The sequence below is a fragment of the Haemaphysalis longicornis genome, unplaced genomic scaffold (genome assembly GCF_048455015.1).
Source record: "Haemaphysalis longicornis isolate Haplotype H1 unplaced genomic scaffold, Haemaphysalis longicornis Haplotype H1 scaffold_2, whole genome shotgun sequence".
In the NCBI taxonomy this organism is placed as follows: domain Eukaryota; kingdom Metazoa; phylum Arthropoda; class Arachnida; order Ixodida; family Ixodidae; genus Haemaphysalis; species Haemaphysalis longicornis.
In genome coordinates, this window is record NW_027526295.1 from 226,212,910 (window position 1) to 226,228,503 (window position 15,594).

At 47.5% G+C, this 15,594-nt stretch overlaps 1 protein-coding gene across 1 annotated transcript in view; it reads right to left on the reverse strand.

The window, feature by feature from the left end:
• Positions 1-15,594, reverse strand: part of LOC144170040 (ADAMTS-like protein 5) — a 75,593-nt gene that overhangs the window by 36,449 nt on the left and 23,550 nt on the right. The gene's annotated exons all lie outside the window — the stretch shown is intronic.

The following is a 15,594-nucleotide window of genomic DNA, read 5'->3' on the forward strand; positions in this document are numbered from 1 at the left end:
AGTTACAGTGCATTCGGGTTACGACACAATGCTCCCACATTCTTCGAAGTTTCTCTTTGACGTAATAAGCGCTTTCTGTCGCATCGATTTCCACAACCCGGGTGCGTGTTCCACAGCAAGCGTTTTTCCGATAAGTGTTTCTTTGGCTATGTGATCACTGCCGGCGCGCCGCTCGCGCAGGCGTGCGCAACTGAAGATCAATAAGTAGTTTTACGGGCCACTGCTCGGGAACGTGTTACAGGGCGAGAAACGTGTTTTCAAAGCAACAAGAGTGTTAACAGCCTACGCCAGGGAATTCACGCACAGCGGAGTGTCAATTGAATATTCTGTGCATCTTCTGTAGCCTGTTACTCTGTCGCAATTGAACGTATCTTGATGTTTGTTATTTATCTCCCTTCTTCATTTTTTAAAACCCAAATTTGCCCCTGCAATGGACTGCGTTAAAAATGAGCTGGAGTTTTGCAAGGAACGCTAAGAAAAAAAAAAAAGGGGGGGGGGGGGGGTTTACTCGTGGTTATGTAAGACGGTGAGCTTCCACCGATGAAGCCCTAGTACAAGCCTTCCAAAACGGAAGTTTTTTGACAGGCTGTATTCTTTGACAGTCCCGGACAGAACAAAACTATTGGAAAGACAAATTTAATTACTCTGGCCGCCTAAAATACGACGTTGCGCGTGCTACATTTTGTCATTTTGTGCGAAGTGGCGATTTCCTCGACAGATTTCACACACCTTCATATGTGATTTAGTGTAACACCGAAGGCTTCCTTCGGCGCGAGACGGGATCCAAAGATTATCCCGCCTTATTCGAAGAAACACTGACAGCTCCTGTGTCATGGAACGTCAGCAATTATTATTCAGCATCTGAAGGAGGCTAAAAACGAAAACAACCGGCGCCCGAGAGTTCCATTTGGTTACAATTAATCCAGAACATTTCACTACAGCACACCTCACAGCCCCGCCGTAAGTTCGGCGCAACCCCCCCCCCTTTCCCCTAAAAAAATCCGAAAATTTTGAATTATCTTCAGCAAACGCTCTGAGCACGTTTAAGTTTGGTAGGTACCAGAGATTTATCACGCGTATTAGCCAGAAAAGCAAGCAAAAAGCAATAAATTCAAACATTTTGATGCTCACTTGCGTACACACTTGTCTGAAAGTCGCATTTATGTACTGGTAAAGCCACCCTGTTTTCACGCCTTGATTAGAACTTCAAGGGGCCCTAAATAGGTTTCCGAAGATCGCCATTTCAATCGCGCAATCGCTTGAGTACCCCTTCACGACATCGTATACCAAATATTACACCTCTGCATCAAGCAGAGGCCGCACAAACCAGAAAAAAAGATTTAACTTTCTCTCCTGGCTCACCAACCATACCTTGCCGCCACACTGCCGCGCTCTGACGCAGTTCTTACTGGCTCTGACGCACCTCTATGACGCACGAGTACGGCGCGGCGATCGCGAACCACAGCGACAGCGCTCACCGTGCAACCGGAATATGGTGGGCGGAGCATGCGCGTCGAGTGTTAAAAAAAAAGCGCGCGCAGGGCTTAGCGCAGCCAATGACTGCACGTACATCAAGGAGGGTGATGGATTGCCCTGTTTCTCTCGTTGGTCTTGCGCCGGGTCGATGACGTCGTGGCTTCCACAGTGCTTCGGAGGAGCTACTAGAGGAGGAGAGCCCCAGGCCTTATGGGTGGCCCCTTTTAATGAGCGACAACTCGGCTAATACTTAACGCATTTAAACAATTTTTTGCGGAATGACGTGCCTTGGATAGTACTCCAGTGACTGCGCACGCAAAATCGTAACATTCGGTAGCCTATTTAGGGCCCCTTTAAAGTAGTTTGGTTGTAAGCCCTAATATATGCTCGTTAAAACCATGATGCCTTTTGAGATATTTCAATGGGCTTCGACGACACAAAATCTCTCCACATCGAAAATGGATGTGCATCAGCCATGTTTACAGCGAGAAAGTCCTGTGCAGCTGGTGCCTAATATAATATGTACAGTCAAAAACTATTTTTAGGCAGTCATTCACTTTGCAATGCTAGAAACAGAATTGTGGTCCTCTTATAATCTCGAGTGATGTCACGTCTCGAACTTTGTTACATAATATTCTACCTTCGCACGGAAAGCTTAATGTAAAAGGGCGTGAATGAACATTCTTCTTCTTCTTCTTTTATTATTATTATTATTATTATTATTATTATTATTATTATTATTATTATTATTATTATTATTATTATTATTATCATTTCGTTCTTGCCATGTGTTTTTTGCATTTTTTTGTAACTATCCATGCGCCAGCACTCAGGCCTTTGGGTGTTCCTGGGCATGTAAATAAACAGGACTGATAGATTTATGGATAATTGTAATCAACCTTCTATGTGCCTCTATCTGGACAAATACATGTCCAGAATGACTGCGTCAATTAGCGCCTTAAATTAAAATTAAGATCAGGGCACAGATTGCATGCCATATGTGTAACACAAAATAACTGGCCTTCCCAACGTAGCCACTTAAAACTGGAGTTCTGCAAGAACAGCGAACCACGTGCGTCGACCGCCCAGTGCGCTATCCCATCATGCTGCCCCGGGTCCACATTAGCCTTTGATCTCGTTTAAGGAGAGTTTTATAGGAGCCGAGTGAAAATCGATTACTTGAGAGGTCGAGGTTCCTGGAGAAAGGTTTGCGTTGCGTTCACGAGTTAACTTACAACCGTCGTTCCAGAGCCACTACCAGTGGAAATGCGGGATAATGACCTCCACTAGCAGCAAATAATGTCAGGGTTGAAACATGTGGGAAAATCCTATAGTCATGTGAAAGTTCCATTTCAGTCAACACTTTAGAAACACAAATTACAGAACACCTTAGCACACTTATGATGCGGTGAATGCGAAACGTTAGGGTTGAATTGTGGAATGGATGTATTGGTATTGCGTGCGCCGTCTTGTGTCACAGCTGTTGCTAATGTACACGGCTCAGAGGCAATCGCAGTATACACCGCACCAATGAAATTCGTAGAACAGGCATAGTATGGAAGGAACCGCATTCCTACTGCTCTGTTAGCCCTACATATACGCTAGCGGCAGTAAAATGCTTTTTCTGTAACATAATTGCTGCTTGTGTAATTGCCATGCTCAAATTGTTCCTGTAGCACTGAGTACATCTTTGTAACACACTTTTGAACTCGAAGGGCGCAACCAGTTCGCTACGTTCGCGTTTAGTCTACTAGAATCATCAAGCTGCGGCGATACAGGGGTGCCGGGTTCGTTTCGACTTTCGAGGGACCCTGGTTCGAATCCAACCCAGCGAAAAATTTACCCTGATTGACTTTCCAACTCGATTAGTTGCTTTGTTCATGGAAGCTTCCCCAAGAAATGGGGCGTCATTCCGAGCACTCGTTAACCTGCTTTTTATTCTTCAAGGGGTTATGCAGACAAAATGCAAGTTTTTTTGTTGTATTCGAACGATTTCATGTTTTATAGTGCCCACATCGCTTGTCCGGAAGCAAATGATGCTTTATTCACTACGAAATTATTCAGTTTAAGATAAAATTTTGATTCTCCCGCCAAATCATTTGTTTTAACGACGTCTGCGATGACATCATAAGAACGGGTCTTCAAGCTCAACTTGGTGTGAAGCGGAGACTTGTTTGTGTTTTACTTGCCTTGTTCTTGTTCAGGGAGAAAATACTCGTGTCGTGAAGCATGGTGCTCGCTCGACAAATATGGTCACGTAAGACGCCGTCGCTTACGCCAATCGGCCAGTGTCGTCTGAGACGACCTCAAAGAACCGCAGTGCTGTGCAGCTAAAGCAAGCATAGTGCGCGCACTACCAACAGCAGTACGCATCGGTACTTCTATGTTTACGTGTGCTTTCGTAACTTCCACTGTTTATCCCACCATTCGTACTGCTATGAAAAGAATGTGCGCTAAATGTAAGCGCAAATAGCTCGTTCGGCAAGCTTATAAGCTCTGCCTAATTTGCGTTTGCTTTTGCCGGCCTCAGCCAATCGCAGAGCTGGCGCGTATGACATCGTAGGTTCTGTGGCGAGAAATGAGCTAGTGGGTCGTATCGCCATTCCCTTTTTTCCTAATTATACAGCTTATTTGAGTGACGTTTACGTTAAGAATGGTGTCAGTGTCAATCTAAGGAAGCAATTTTTCGAATGAACCAAACTGTGGTTTGTCTGCATGGCCCCTTTAAGCATTCGTCCATCTTGTGTGCCATGGGCACCGCATTTTTGACCAACACAGTTAACTAATGATTTCGCATAAATATGCAAGCGACACCATGGCGCAACACCCGCCACGGTGACTCAGCGGCTGAAGCGTTTTGCTGTACGGCACGAAAATGCGCGTTCGATCCCGGCCGTGGTGGCTGTTTTCCTGGCGGAGGGGAAAAACGAAAACACTCGTGTGCGCAAGGTTTGACTGCACGTTAAGGATCCCCACTTGGTTTAATTAATCCCTAGCCTCTGCTGCGGTGCGCCTGCTTGCGCAGCCATGGCTTCAGAAAGCAGATGCCCACTTAAAAAAGTTAAAGACAGCTATGCCCCAGTGTTCCAAAGTAAGCAGTTGCAAGTCAGCGTCATGTGTCCTGTTTACTGTAAAAATCAGACAGCAATAGAATGTACCAAGTAACCGGTACCGGCATAGGGACGTGTGCACTCTCGGGGCCACCGCGCATGCGCAGTAAGGGACTCAACCTGATTTTGGCGGCTGAGTACTAGCGGAGGCATGCCGACCATGTCACCAGATGACATACACCAAAACCGGTTTTCTGAAACTCCTCATCATCTGTCACACGCACATATTGACGGTGTTCGTACCGCACTACGAGTATGGGGTTAACAGAATCCAGAAACTACGCCAAAGAAGTGCTTGCCAAGTTGTGTATCAATGATACGTTGGAGTTTATTGGGTGTATGTGTTTCTTGGTTTTTGTGTTATATAGTCTGCTTGACAGGCTACCGTGTTATCAGTTCGGGATACGCTTGGGTTGAACTCAAATAATCACAGCTTTGTCTTGTTTTTGCTATCAGAAAGAAAACAGGACAACGTTGCGGCCGTGAAAAAGACGGCCCTTGCAGCCCCCGTCTTCTGTCTTTGCTTCTATCTCGTGCGCGTTTCATCCTGCCCAAGTAACCTTACAAGTACAGATGGCTTTTCAGCTTCGAACGTTCGTACGGCAGCGTTTTACTTTCGATCAGGGCAAGGAACGCAGAGACCTTCTTGACATCAAGAGTCTGGCTTCGACTGTTGGCTAAGAATTTTATTGACTGCCACGTGCCCAAGTCATTACTGGAACTCGCGCCTGCATCAACTACAAAAAGAAATTAAATGTCCATTTACTTTTTTAGTTGGAGGGCGGAGGGTGGCGCAACAATTTCGAGCACTAAGTTTTTATTCTCAAGTAGTCTTGCCGCGAACCAACAAACAAAATAAATTTTCTTACGCAGTGATGAAAGTCTCAAACATACTTGATATCTACGAGGAAGGATAATTTAAGTTAAGTGGGCTTAGCAGAATTGCCCTTGGCGTGCGCGCTTCGGGAACTGACACGCGTCACCGGTATTGATTTCTGCAGGCGCGGAGTAGACGCGGTGCCAGAACAGACTGAAGGAAAATACGCTGGCGGGCGGAGATGGAGCGGCAGTATACACGGCCGCCGAGCGGACGACGAAAAAAAGCACGATAAGGGAAGGGTCAAATGTTATCACTCAGAAAAGTGCCGAGATACCAGTTATTTTAAACAAGGGGTGCAAGGGCAGATCATAAGAAGAGTCAAATGAAATTTCTTTCAGGAGAGTTTCAAAGAAAAGGCAAAAGAAAAAGGCACTGTTTAGGCTAAAGTGGACCGAGGCGGGATGTGCTGCAAGTAGACGTTCCCGCGGCGTATAGCGACTGCGTAGAGAGTGCATCGATCGTTTCGGTGACCTATGCGCATTTGACGCAACGGATTTCGTACGAGCCCCCCGGCAGTAAGCGCTTGTAAATTGTATTTGTCACACTGATGTAAACTTTCGGGCCGAGCTCAAAATGCGAACGCCGTTCGAACGCGTTTCATCCTCCAAGCGCGTCCTGCTTCTGGTGAGTGCTTCAACCGTGCATCGACGGCTGCACCCCCGCCCCCCCCTCCCCTCGATCCTCTCTGCAACCTCAAAAGGGAGATCCTTATTTTCTGTTCGCGCTGAATTTTACTCCGCATTCACTTATTTACACCAGCTTGCAAATTTTATGCGGCGATCGCCTAGTACAACAGTAGTGCAACGCGGGAAATGAATTGCGACCATGGTAACCTTGAACGTCCGCCATGACTCAGTTCAGTGGGAATGCTGTATGTATATCGTGTGCTGCCTTGAAGTAATTCTTTAGCCATACCCGCCGTGGTGGCGCAGGGACTAAAATGTTGTTCTGCTGAGCCCAGGGGCGGGAGCTCGGCCACGACAGCAGGGGGCGTTTTTTCAAGCGATGCTTGATATAACTGACTTCAACATGCGATGCGTGTATTCTAAACGCAATACAGTAAAACCCACCTTAAGGAGCTCGCATGATAGTAATGACCTCAATTCCCTTTCGCAGGTCTACGGCTAGGCCACCGGTGATTCCTTCGGCCGATAAGCAGGCTGTTATGCGGGCACGCGCTCGTCATCGTAAAAAGGAAACAAAAAGTATAATATAAAAGAAAAAAAAAGAAAAAATCAAGAAAGAGGTTATATAGATAGAAGTTACAATAAATAACTAATTGAAAGTTACATTTAAAATAAATCGAAAATAAAAATAATTTTCGAAAAATTAGAGTGAACGCAGGGTATATAAATAGAAACAACATCAAACATAGTATAACATTGATGTAATTTTAAGGTGCGTTTGAATGAAGCGCATCCTCAGTTGTCGCTGTGTATTCCGCGGACAGTCGAAAAACACAACAGAAAATACAACAGGATGATCCTGAAAGGGAACGAGACATTCTGTCGCTTGTACAACAGAAATGTCCGTAGTGCGACAGACATTCTGTAGTTCTACTACAGAGATTCCTGTGGCGCAACAGACCATCCTGTAGTCCCAACAGAGATGCCTGTTCTACGACAGATATTCCTATTGTACAACAAAAATGTCTGTTGTGCGACATAAATTTCCGTTGTGTTTTCGAGTGGGCGTGCTTACTTACCCTCAAGCTTCGCGTGTTTTGCATTTTTGTTTGCAAAAGGTACGTCTGAATTTTTTAATGGAGAACAAATCGAAAACACCGCCGCATGTTAACTATCACCGGGTGGTCAAAATAAATCCGCAGCCCGCCACTACGGCACGCCTCCCAGCCCAGTTGGGGCATCGGCGCGTAAAACAACCAAAATTTTAAACTGACTGGACGTGAACGAGGAAGTGCATGTCTTCGAGTAAAATAACGCATCACCATAAGAACAACAGCGCATGCGCAGTGCGTGTCTTACAAGTTTTCGGCGTTGAGATAAATTCAAATTAAGCTCGGGAAGAACGCACTTCAACGCTCGAGGCTTTTCCGCTACGTCGCTACAGGCGCTCCCCTTATACTAAACAAGATGCGCTCGAGTGTTCGCATTCATAAAGTTTAAGATAGCATTGTTTATTTACTGTTTTTGCTTTCGGCTGTTCGTAGCGACAAAGGAGATATTATTTCCTGCGCACGAATATCCCACTACTGTAGTTCTAAAACTTTCAAGCTCACGGGAATACAAGCCCCGCGCTCAAAGGAAAACCAGTGTGAAGAAACGCTCACGGAGAGCCCAGCGAGAGAAGCTCAATTTATCTTGCATGTCAACGCGGGAATAAAAATGTGTGTAATTGATGGCACGGGAGGTGGAAGCAGACGATGCCCAAATTAAAAGAACACTTAAACAATATTAAAATGGAAGAAAATTGAGTTTGGAGAAAACAATCCAACAAGCACACAAAAATACCAGAAGTGGAAGAAGCAGAAAGCAGCAGAGCGTCGGAGTTTGAGGGATGTTACGCAGTGGTAATGAAAGGAAACTGGAACAGAAGCAAGGCGGGCACTGCTCTGCGCTGACCAGCCGTGTCTGAATTCATTAGCCCCAACGAAAGCGGCCTGGTGTGCCGATTGGGCCAACGCGTGCCGGGAACAGAAAAAAAAAAAAGCCAATCCGCATCATTGCGCCCAGCTACTGACGGTACTTTTTGTGCACTTCCGCAAAATAATGATGGTTTTCTTGGCTCTGCGTAGACGGAAATGGAGTTTCGCCCTCGTGTCACGCACCATTACGCCACCGCTTTTGCGCGTTCATTCGTAAAACTTAGCGGACGGCGCCGTGTCCGATTACTGCGTGAATGATCGGAGATTCCAAGTTGCGTTCCGGAGTCAACATCAGTGGCTCGTGTTTTTCTTTAGGGCATCACGTCTAAATGAAAGCGCTCGTCGATTTTGCGGTCGCGCTGGGCATTGCTGTTGTCTGCAAGGGCAAAAGACGTATACGCATGGATGATCTTAGTCGTAACAGTGGAGTTGTGCGTGCCTCAAAATTTTTACAATGCACGCATGCGCGCCGACATCTGTCGGCCACTTCATTGTGAGGAGCACCCGCACTTATGCTTGGTTGCAGCCAAAATGATAAAGTTACTAGAAGCTCACGAAATAGAGCAACGCGCTGGAACCAGGCGTACGCCATATTTTATGATCAGACGCTGCAGTAGCCGACCGTTTTTTCGGACTTGCTTGATATTCCGGACTTTCCCGAGAAACCGCCAGTTGTCCCATATGAGCCATGTATATGAACAACTGATATTTTGTGCAAAATAAAGGCAAAAGTTCAATTTTCGGGACACAATTTTCCGGGACAGAGCCATAGTGAGCCATAGTGTGACTTCTGGACGACGCCATTTTGAATCCTAAGCCACTCGTCTAACTTCGGATTGGACGGGGATTTGCTTGACTCCCGCGGGGGAAACAAACTTTGATCTTGGAGGCCATAATTTTGCATCTAGTCTGCGGCGGAAGTAATCTCAAAAGCCGGAAACGGGTCATACAGGGTCAGTTTTGTTTTAAAACAACATTTTTTTAGGCACCAGGTGACACTGTCTTATAAGCAACATCATCGTCAGGTTTGTCCTGAACCAATCGCGACTTCTTCAGTACTATTTAAGCGACATTAAGTTCGTTTCTGCGACTCGCGGATTTTTCGGACTATTTTTCGTTCCCCTCCTGGTCCGAAAAATCGGCCAGCTACTGTATTGGAAGGCGTCCCTGCAAGGAATACTCCAGTGCAAGGTGGGAGTGGGTGGTTGTTATGTCCAGACCGCAGAGAGGGCTGCTTAATAAGACGTGTTGCAAAAACTGACACAACAAAAGTGACCAAGCGAAGCGTACTAAAGAATTGCGAGAAGTACTACATGCAGTTAGTGTTTTTTCGATCTGTCTCTGTCTTCGCGATTTTAGAAAAGGAGCTGTTTTAGGTGAAGGCTTGTCGTCTGCGCGGCGGTGTCACGCAGGGGCAGGTTCCCGAACCCACCGCCAGAGGGCTCCCCAGCCTCACCGTGGTGGAAGCGGACCAATCAGAGCGCGCGTCTTGGTAGGAGAGAGTATATCGCCAGCGCGCGTCCTTGAGTTTGAAAGCTGGCAGCCGAAGCCAATCGTCAAAATGGTATCGCAGTGACAAAAGTCGCGTCGACAAACGCGAACCTCGCGGTAAAGCCAGCTTTCTGGTTAATGCTCCTTTTCATCTCAATCTAATATTGGTATCTTGAAAAAATACATAAATTACCCGCTAGGACGACTCTATCATCCCATCGAGTTTCAACTACTTGTTTGTTTCGTGAACTTTTTATCTGAGCCCAGCTCCGCTGGGCCATCCTTTTTCACTGAGTGGAAGGGCACTGACTTTTTCTCCAAATATAAATCTTCACTAACTGATTGATTGATAGAGATAGAGAGGCAGAATAAACAAATAAAACCTTTAAAGAACTGCAGGTTTTCGTTCCTGTTCTGTTTTTATATACATATATTGCACTTATTTTTAAGAGCGAAGCTCTTCAGCAAATCGTAACTTTTCGTGTCCGCAGTTAAGATATTGGCCGCGTATCTGCTCCTTTCGTTGCAAATGTCGACGCAAGACGATAGTCGACTGGCGCCCCTGGCAAGTGAATGCATCGTTTCTGTTTCCTGCTCACCTCTCATGCTGTTCCTCTCCTGTCTCATTCCTTCCAAGATAACACGCTAGAGGTTTGCTCAAGACAATTTAAATTTACCGCGTTCCACTGCTCCAAGTCGGGTGCATCGATGCCAGCGCTGCCGTACGGCGAAGACGCGCGCGAATCGAGGCGCCCTACTACAATGTTTATAGAACCACGGTGCCCTACTCCACGAGCGTTCCAAGCGGAACGCGAAACCTACCTACTGGAACCTTTTGTTGCTGTTGCCGTTTGATATTTTAGAATTCCACCACGTAGCGCGAGCAACACCAGGCGACGGTTTTCAGCAGTTGGTGTATTATTTTATTTGCAAAAAGCAAGCATCCGTAAATTTTGAATAAAGGAACACTGCAAATATCACTCATGTATTGATTTGCTGCCTTCTATTTGCGTAATGTCTTGTTGTTGTTCAACAATGTTGACAAGTATGAACATCAACACCGGACTTAGACGTTTAGTTCCGGCTGGGGGTATAAACGACTATTGCGCAGATGATGTTTCACTTTGACCGGCTGGCTCAATCGGCTGGCTCAATTCAGCCAGCCGGCTTTGGCCGGCTGGCTGAATCGAGTGACAGACAGACAGTCACAGCTCTGTTGCGGCCAATCGATCAAGTGAGTTTACTTCGTATTCTTGTGGGGCGACCCTACGGTTTGCGTTGGGTAGCCCCCACCCCTTGTGTCTGTGGACGCTATCCGCCATCGTGACCTTCGTCTCGCCGTCCAAGATGGCCTCTACTCATCCCGCTCCCGTGAAATACCGGCCGCCAGTCCCCAAGGCTCAATGCTTCAAGCTTGATGCCCCCAAGGATGCTTCCGTTGACGACATCATTGATGCAATCGAAGACGTCGTGGGTCCCCACGGCCTCAAGGGCCTCCAGCACCAAGGAGGCATGAAGTTTTGTGCCGCGGTCTCGTCCGCTGCTGCAGCTAAAACCCTCAACGAGCGTGGTGCCATTGTCGTGAATGGCACTTCGTGCCCCGTTACCTGCATCGGTCCCCAGATAATCAACGTCACCGTGTATCGTTTCCAATGGTACATGAACGACCAAGACCTGGGTGCAGCCCTTTCGCCTTACGGCAGGGTGCTTAGCGTTCACTACCCGAGCTTCAACGGTAGGCCGCGCATTGAGAACGGCGTGCGCCTCGTCCGCATCGAAATGAAGTCTCCCGTCCCAAACTTCCTCTCGGTCTGAGGATACAAGGTACAGTGCGAGTATCGGGGCGTAAAGAGAGTGTGCTCTCGGTGCGAGCGAGAGGGCCACAACCGCTCCGATTGCAAGACGCCATGGTGTCCTCGGTGCGAGACCTTCGGACACGAGTTCGAAACATGCTCGGCCGTATGTCGCCGCTGCCATGGAGACCACGCCACGGCGGACTGCCTGCGACCTCGTTCTTATGCGGCCGCAGCAAGTGAATTCCCCGAACTCTCTCGAAACACCAACGAGATTCCGCAGGTGACTTTGGCCCGGCGGCAGACTCCACCAGACGACATCCCCAGTAGCGCTTCGTCTTCCAGCGATGGCGATTCGCAAGCCACAATAATCGACGAGACGCTGAGGGAAGATATCGCAACCACGCCGACGCCTGCGCAGGACACGTCATCATCCGACGAGCTTACTGGTCAGCCCAATGAAGAGACGGCGGGCAACTCATACTCTTCATCCAACGAAGCGTCTCTTTCGCCACCCTCCTCCACAGACATTGACACGGAAGAAAGTGGCTCAGCAGATTCTCGCAGTCAGCTCCCGTCATCCCACCCAGTAGACCCTGCCCCTGTTCCAGCGACAAAGCCCCGAGGTGCCCGCAACCGCGGACTCCGCGGCTCCTTCATCGACGAAGACGCCAAACCAGTCCGCCGAGAGGCGTCCAAACCTTACCGGCGTGACGCGACCGCGTCAGGCCCCTCTGGTGGGCCCTCACGACACCCGGACGACATCTCACTCCCGATCAACATACCGAACTCGAACGAACCCGGTTGTCCAACGCAAGCTAAAGATCCACGTCTGGTCAACCCGATCAACCAGGTTGAGGACTTGATGGACACCTCACGTGTGGAAAGCAAGCGCGTGTTATCGTCGTCAACCGACTCGGACGACGTAGCAGACGCAAGTAAGAAGTTGCGTCTGCCTGCCCCTAGCGCTAGTCCGGATTTGTGAAATTGAGTAGCACCTATGGGCTTCTCTGTCTTCATTACCTTCTTTATTTCCCTGATGCCGCCGTTATTCTCAGTCGCTGGTGGGTACTTTCATTGGTGGGTGAGACGGCAGAAGTTCCATCGAATGCCGACGCGAAAGCCCATTGAGGCTTATAATGTTGCTTCCTCCTATGTTAGCTTTCGTACTAGCATGGCGGCCATGGTGTGCTCCTTCCTGCTCATTTCTTTCTCCCGAGGTCACGTGACAGCGTTCCACGCTGCACACGGCTCCGGTCTGCCTCCGTTGTTGCTGCGTTTCAGATGCGCGTGCCTTTTCGCAGGGGATACCTCTAATTTTTATTGTATTTTTGGAGGGCTGCGCGTTGTCTTGGCGTTCGCCCAACCTCCGCGTTCCAGGCCCGTGTGATATTTCAGGGCGTTTGTTGAAGCTCACGTATTTTTTTTTTGACAATTTTCATGGCTAGTCCTGGACGTGCTAGTGTTTTATTTTTTCTAATTATGCTACGAATATTAACCCTAAATGTCCAAGGTTTTAAAAACAGTGACAAACAAAGAGAGGTGATTCACTTTGCCAGAGAAAATTTTGTAGATCTAGTCTTCCTCCAAGAAGTGAACTTTTTTTCTATTGAAGACGTCAGAACGTTTCAGCAGAACTTTAATATTCCGTCTTATTTTTCTTTGGCGTCTAACCACTGCTGTGGGGTGGGCGTCCTAATCTTCAACCACACCATCCGTTGCTCCAGTTTTAGTTCGACAGATAGTGAAGGAAGATTGCTAGTCTTGAAATTTTCTCTTTCTGGTGCCCGCTTTAAGATCATTAACGTGTATGCTCCTGCACGCGTGACAGCTACAAACAACTTCTTTCGTTGCCTAGGGGTTTATCTTTTGGAGCGCGTGCCCACAGTTCTTTGCGGAGATTTCAACTGCGTCCTTGATAGTATGCGTGATGTACGAGGGCCGGGTCAGGGACGACCGACGTGGAACGCACGCGAACTCGGGTTCCTAGTGCAAGACTTTCACCTGGAGGATGTATGGCTGCTCCATTGCGGAAATTATTTCTCTCCCACGTGGAAGCGCGGTTCCTCAATGTCCCGACTAGACAGGTTTTATATAACTCCAGACCTAATCCCGGCTGTGTCAAACATTGAAGTAAATCAATTCCCTAGTATGGCCGGTTACATTTCCGACCATTACCCAGTGCTCCTGTGCCTATTTACAGATCACCGTAGACTGGATGGCGCCCGGCACTGGAAGCTTGATACTAGAATACTGCAAGATGACGTAGCTTTATTGTCCTTAAAAGCAGATATTTCTTCTTCCCTACCGGTCGAAGTTAGCATACAACAGTGGGACAGTTTAAAATCCATATGGAGGCAACAAGCTCAAACAGTTGGCCAACAAAAAAAGGTTCGTGACACAGCTGAGCTTAACAATACGCTCAAGCGTATCCGGATAGTTAGATATGATAAAGAACTAACGCCGTTAATGAGCGAATATCTTGGCATCCTTAGGGAGCGGTACAAACGCCAACTGAATGAAACAATGCAACCACCCGCTTCCTACAATATTCATGGTCCTTGCAACGGTAGTTTAGAAATTCAAAGATTTTTGGCGACGCGTGAAGCTCCAAACATTATAGAGTGTGTGCGCTGCCCGGATAACACCGTCTCCACAGACCCATCAGCTATAAAATCAGGGTTTCTTTCTTTCTTTTCTGATGTCTTTGCGGGAGATTCGCTCGAGGTAGATGAAAGACACATGGTAGCACAACTATGTTCTGCTTCAAATTCCCTACCTCAGGTTCCACAAAGCATACACTCCCAAATACTGAAGGACGTAACCTGTTCCGAGCTATACGACATTTTAAGAGAAATGAAAACCGGATCGGCGCCTGGTCCGGACGGTTTGCCAACGGAATTCTACAAGCGTTGCTGGGCAGAATTAGGCTCTTCCTTAGTGCAACTTATAAATTCAATCCTAGCAGATCAGCGGCTTCCAAACTCGTTTAAGAGAGGCCGTCTAATCTTACTTTTGAAAGAAGGAAAAGACCCCTCTCTCCCGAGTTCTTACAGGCCAATAACCGTTTTGAATTCGGACTACAAGATTTTAACTTCCCTTTTGGTATCCAGAATTAAAACCCTTTGGCCGGACCTCCTCTCACTCCAACAGGTTGGCTCGGTCCCATACAGAAATATTTTTTCGGCACTTAGCCTAACCCGAGACATACTAGCCTATACGCACCAAACTGGTATTGCAGGCCTGTGTGTCTCTTTAGACCAAAAACAGGCATTTGATCGGGTCAATCATTCATACTTGCTTGCCATATTTCAGGCATATGGGTTTCCCTCTGAATTTGTTCAGCTTCTCCGAGAATTGTATGATAATTTATCCAGTGACCTGGTCATTAATGGTGTGGTGCAGGGTGAAATTGCAATTCATAGAGGTGTCAGACAAGGATGCCCCTTGTCGCCGCTTGTGTTTGTCTTGTGTCTAGACCCCTTCATCAGAAAACTCGTTGATAACCCCAAAATTAGGGGTCTCCCCTTGCCCGGACAAGGCTCGGTTAAAGTGTCTGCGTACGCAGATGACGTCACTATTTTTATCCGGGACACTGATAGCCTAACGGCTGTTTTAGGGGACTTCAAGTCTTATGCTCGACTTTCAGGTGCCGAGTTAAATGCCACAAAAAGTGCTATTCTCCCTCTGGGAAACGCTACACTCACCCCCATTCATAACTTAAAAATAGTTCGAGACCTGATGATTCTCGGCGTCAAATTTACCGAAGAAGGTGTTTCTCCAGACATGTGGCCCGAGTTAGTTGAGGATATTCAAAAGAATGTTGCCCGGGCTAGGTCTTTCAACTTCTCTTTTTCGGAGAAATCGTATCTGATTAAATGCGTTTTTCTTGCTAAATTCTTTTTTGTCTCCAGGATTATGCTGCCTCCCAATCCTGTTACGCACAAAGTGTCCCGCGACATTTTTTCTTTCTTTTGGGATGGAAGCACGGAGCGTTTAGCGAGAGATGCCCTGCGCCTCCCACGTCGCTCTGGGGGTTATGGTCTCCCTTGCATCGACCTCATGAGCCAGTTGTTAGCCCTTAGAGTCGTCTCTTCACTTCTCAGTGACGTAGAAGCTCAGGGCAGACCTTTGATCCTGTACTTTCTCGGTCCCTCTAGACGGGTCCTTTGTCCAACTATGGCCAGAAACCTGCACCCCAGTGCAGCTTTCCCGCCAAGACTGTTCAAGGCCGTCATT